The sequence below is a fragment of the Cebus imitator genome, unplaced genomic scaffold (assembly GCF_001604975.1).
Source record: "Cebus imitator isolate Cc_AM_T3 unplaced genomic scaffold, Cebus_imitator-1.0 Scaffold217, whole genome shotgun sequence".
Lineage (NCBI taxonomy): Eukaryota > Metazoa > Chordata > Mammalia > Primates > Cebidae > Cebus > Cebus imitator.
Window position 1 is genome coordinate 2,653,323 of NW_016107532.1, and position 5,531 is coordinate 2,658,853.

The 5,531-nt window shown below is 47.8% G+C and overlaps 1 long non-coding RNA gene across 1 annotated transcript in view; it reads left to right on the forward strand.

Annotated features, from left to right (window-relative positions):
• Positions 1–3,232: 3,232 nt before the first annotated feature.
• LOC119474200 overlaps positions 3,233–5,531 on the forward strand; it is a 5,923-nt gene continuing 3,624 nt past the window's right edge. Inside the window, exon 1 of the long non-coding RNA XR_005203487.1 lies at positions 3,233–3,379. This is a non-coding gene — a long non-coding RNA (uncharacterized LOC119474200). The remainder of the gene's footprint in view (positions 3,380–5,531) is intronic.

The following is a 5,531-nucleotide window of genomic DNA, read 5'->3' on the forward strand; positions in this document are numbered from 1 at the left end:
CACCTGGCCTGTAGGGATTATGTTTTAAATGGTTCTGTTGCATCCCCTCTCCCCCAATCCACAGACTATTATGATTAGTAGTTGCAGATCTAATCTAACCTCCTCCAAGATAGTTATTTGCCCAAGGAACACACAGCAGGCAAGTAGCTAGTTTGACTGGAGCCCCCACATTTGTGGGCTGCTCTCCATTGTAGAGAGAGCCATATATCCCAAGCGAGCACCCATACCTCTCCTGCTATCGTATCCCCTGTAGCAAACAAAGAGGCTAGCACACACCTAACCCCAAGAGGTTGTAAGTGTGTTGGAGGAGGAGGTGTGTGTGTCAACAAATGCAAGCTGAATCGAATCGGGTTTTTTAAAAAGCAGTTATCATGTATAGACACGGTCTTTGTGCTGTGTATACATGACTTAACCTGATGAGAAAATCCTCTGCTTCTTAATTAACCTTTTCATTTGAACCTTTGGACCAAACAGCAAATGGAGGCTGGTGAATTGGAAATGACAGCTTTACCTCCCCCTCCGTGTCCCGACCTGGCCAGCCACCTAGGCTGGTAATTACCTTTGCCAAAGCTGGGAACTTTTTACAGGCTGATGAACAAATAATCTCCACCAATAGCTGTGATAACCACAGAGCCCAGTTCTCTTCTTGTCTCTTTCCTGATTACCTTCTGTGAAACCAGGGAGCAGGTTGTGACAATATTTCTAATATTTCCCTCCCTCTCTCTCAGCTTCTCTCCCCATCTTCTTTAATAAAAAGGAGGCCATGTGGACTGGGGATCAGGATAAGGGGCAGTGAAGAGGGAGAGGTGTTGTCTGCTGAAGCCTCTCCCACCCAGGAAAAGCCAGGTGCTCTGACCATGCCCTTTAGCAGAGCTGGTGAACAGCTGATACTGATATTCCTGAAACGTGCTCCTCGGTGGGTGTCAAAGCAATTTGGAAGGCTTGTTCTTGGCCCATAGTCACATGGAGGTGGTGGGGAAGTGTCAGCACAGTCTTTAGCCTCCAGGGCTCAACAGAACTGAGCAAGGAGCATCAGGGAATAAAGAAGACATGGGTGGAAGAAAGAAAGGGAGAGGAAGAGGAGGTTGGGGAAGGATGCAGGAGAGGAAGCAGAAGACTAGGTCCAGGGCATCTAGGGGGTCTGGGCCCAGAAAGAAGGTCCTGACAGTGGTCTGGGTCCCTGCACTTCCCATCGAGATGACTCATTGCTTCTGCCTAGAGCATCCTCCCTGTCCCACCCACCTCAAAATATAATGGTAATCGCAAAACCCCTTACAGAGTGCTTACTTTGGGCCAAGCCTGAACTATAGCCTCCGCCCACCTGCCCTTCAGATACTGTCATCGTGAAAGTATCGCCTTTAGCACGGGAAACTCACACATTGTAAATGCTCCATGTGAAGTGGTGAAGGGGTGGAGGGGAACCTCCCTCCCCAACCAGCACAGATGCTTCACATTCTCTTGAAGCCGGACAAGCTTTCTCCAGAAGGCTGAACTACAGTACTCACCATCTGCTACCAACACCAACCAGTTTAACGCATGAACTAAGTAATCGAGAAAGAAAGACCTTTCCCTTTAAGCGGGCACTATAGAGCAGTAGCTAGGCCCACACGTTAGTGTCAAATCTGCATCACATCCAGCCACTGCCTCCTACCAGCTCTGTGGCTTTGGGCGCTTCTTAACCTCTCTGCAGCTTATTTAGTAAGAATGCTGTGAAGATGGGATGATTCCCCTCACACAGAGTTTGGCATCCTGCCTCACCCACAGGGAGGGCTCAGTGTGTGTCCACAGTTGCTTTTTTTCCTTTGAGAGTGGGTGTCACTCTCAGACCCAGGCTGTGGTGCAATCATAACTCACTGCAGCCCCAAACTCCCAGGCTCAAGGGATCCCCCTGCCTTAACCTCCTGAGTAGCTGGGACTATAGGCACACACCACCACGCCTGGCTAATTTTTATAACTTTTTTGTAGAGATGGAGTCTACATCTTGTTGCCCAGGCTGGTCTTGAACTCCTGGGTTCAAATGATCTGCCCACCTTGGCCTCCCGAAGTCTTGGGATTACAGGCGTGAGCCACCACACCAGGCCCTTTATGCATTTCTTAGCCTCTCTGCAGTTTCTTTAGTAACAGTGCTGTTGGCCAGGCACAGTGGCTCATGCTTGTAATCCCCGCACTTCTGGAGGCTGAGGCAGGCAGATCACTTGAGGTCAGGAGTTTGAAACCAGCCTGACCAACATGGCAAAACCCCATCTCTAGTAAAAATACAAAAATTAGCTGGGCGTGGTCACATACACCTGTAATCCCAGTTACTCAGGAGGCTGAGGCAGGAGAATCAGTTGAACCTGGAAGGTGGAGGTTGCAGTGAGCTGAGAACATGCCACTGCACTCCAGCTTGGGCGACAGAGCAAGAGTCCATCTCAAATAAAATAAAATAAAATAAAGTAAAATAAAATAAAACAAGAGTGCTATGAAGATGAGATGACTCCCTGCATAGAGTGTTCAGCATCATACCTCACACACTGGGATGGCTCAATGTATGTTCACAATTGCTTGTTTTTTGCTTTTTCTTTTTGAGAGAGTCTTGCTCTGATACCCAGGTTGGAGTGCAGTGGTACAATCTTGGCTCACTGCAGCCTCTGCCTCCCGGGTTTCAGCCATTCTCCTGCCTCAGCCTCCCGAGTAGGTGGGGTTACAGGCGCGCATCACCATGCCTGGCTAATTTTTGTATTTTCAGTAGAGATGGGGTTGTGCCATGTTGGTCAGGCTGGTCTTGAACTTCTGAGCTCAAGTGATCCACCCACCTTGGCCTCCCAAAGTGCTGGATTATAGGCCTGAGCCACCGTGCCCAGCCCACGATTACTTATTTTGGGAAGCGTCCATCCCAGCGCCCCAGGGGCGCTCCACTGGGCACTCCACCATCATGTCCCTGACCCCTCAATTGAAGCTTCTCTCCTTTCCCTTTCTCCTATAAAAATGACCCTTCAGTAAGTCATTTTCTCAGTGACATGCTAACCTATGACTTGCAGCATCTGATAATGCAACTTTGACTTGTTTATAATCATGGGTTTCAGGCAAGGTGGGAGGCCTTCCAAAGTCACCTTGAGAACTACAACTCTTTGGTGCCATCTGCAACCCTCCATATCAGCCCGGTGGGTAACAGACAGGGAACTATGGGTGCTGCTTCACTGGATCTGGGAGCAGCACTTTGGGAGGTTGAGGCTAGTGGGTCACCTGAGGTCAGGAGTTTGACACCAGCCTGACCAACATGGTGAAACCCTATCTCTACTAAAAATACACAAATCAGCCTGGTGTGGTGGCGGGCGCCTGTAATCCCAGCTACTCTGGAGGCCGAGACAGAAGAACTGCTAGAACCCGGGATGTGGGGGTTGCAGGGAGCCGAGATCTTGCCACTGCACTACAGCCTGGGCGACCTCCCTGTGCTCCCAGTGTTGAGGGACCAACAAGGTGGAATCAGGAGCCAGAGACCAAGGCCCAGGTCTCAGCTCTAACTGTGTATTGTGGGGGTACTAACGCCCACCTCCCACGGTAGGGAGCACAGAGCGGGGAATTCTAAGTATTGAAGCCCTGCAACGCCCACTTCCTGTACCTGAGTCGCTGCTGTCCTCTAGCGGCCACTGGATAAATTGCACAGCATGCTGGCCTGAAGAAATGGGAGATGCTTTCCCCTACTTCTGAATCCACCTGATGCTGGGGTCCTCAACCATGCTCCACCCATAACTTCCTTTTCATAAAATATATCTTGTATACTTACAGTAATTTTTAAACATTTTAGGCAGATTTATTGAGGTATTGACATATAATAAACAATGCATAGAGATTACAATTTGATAATATCTGACCCTTGGTATGCACCTGAAATCATTATCACAATCAAGATAGGGAAGGTATCCATCCTCCAAAAAAGTTTCTTTGTTGCCCCTTGGTGATCCTGCTTCCCGCCCTTTCTACTTCCCCCTCACCCACAAGCAACTACTGATCTGCTTGCTTGCTTTGTCCCTCCCTCCCTCCCTCCCTCTCTCTCTCTTTCTCTCGTTCTCTGTTTCTTTTTCTTGATGGAGTCTTGCTCTGTCACCCAGGCTGTAGTGCAGGGGTCAATCTTGGCTCACGGCAACCTCCGCCTCCCGGATTAAAGTGATTCTTGTGCCTCAACCCCGAGGAGCTGGGATTACAGGCACCTGCCACCATGCCTGGCTAATTTATGTATTTTTTGTAGAGACTGGGTTTCACCATGTTGGCCAGGCTGGTCTCGAACTCCTGACCTCAAGTAATCTGCTCACCTTGGCCACCCAAAGTTCCGTGATGACGGGCGTGAGCCACCACGCCCGGCCCTGATCTGTTTTCTGTCATCATAGTGCTTTCTAAAGTCGAATCATACAATGTGTACTTTTTGTCAGGCTTCTTTCACTCACCACAATTATTTTGAGATTTATCCAAGTTGTTTTATGTGCCAATCGTTTATTACTTTTTAAATTCTTAATTGCAGTTTTTGTGGGTACATGGTAAGTGTATGTATTTCTGGGATGCCTGAGATGTTTGGATACAGGAATGCAAAGCATAACAATCACATCATGGAAAATGGGGTATCCCGCCCCTCAAGCATTTTTTCTTTGTGTTACAAACAGTCCAATTATACATTCTTAGTTATTTTAATTTTATTTATTTTTTTGAGACAGAGTTTTCCTCTTCTTGCCCAGGTTGGAGTGCAGTGGTGTGATCTCAGCCCACTGCAACCTACACCTCCTGGGTTCAAGTATTTCTTCTGCCTCAGCCTCCCGAGTAGCTGAGATGACAGGCATGTGGCAGCATGCCCGGCTAATTTTGTAAAAATACAAAATGCCTGTAGAGATGGAGTTTCTCCATGTTGGTCAGACTGGTCTCGAACTCCTGACTTTAGGTGATCCACCTGCCTCAGCCTCCGGAAGTGCTGGGATTACAGGCGTGAGCCACTGTGCCTGGCCATTGGGTTATTTTTAAATATACAATTAAATTATTATGGATTATAACCGGTCTAGTGTACTCTCAAATACCAGATCTTATTCATTCTTTTTTTTTGTACCCATTAACCATCCCCACCTCCCTTCATTACTTTTTATTGCTGTGTTCTATTCCATTGTATGAAAGTACCACAATTTGTTATTCATTCAGAATGATAGTAATCTTAAAAATCAATATAATGCTCTAACTAGAGTATAAAATAGAAACTAAGTCAAAGGTGAGTCCTGTATAAAGGCTCAGGGAAGCTGGGTGTAATGGCTTACACCTGTAATCCCAGCGCTGGGGCAGGTGCATTACTTGAGGCCAAAAGTTCGAGACCAGCTTGGGCAACAGAGACCCCCTCCACCCAACAACCTCTATGAAAAATTTAAAAACTTAGGTAAGCTTGGTGGTGCAAGTCTGTAGTCCAGCTACTCAGGAGGCTGAAGCAGGTAGATCACTTAAAGCTGGGGATTTGAGGCTTTAGTGAACCGTCATAGTGCCACCGCACACCAGCCTGGGCAATACAGTGAGACTCAAAA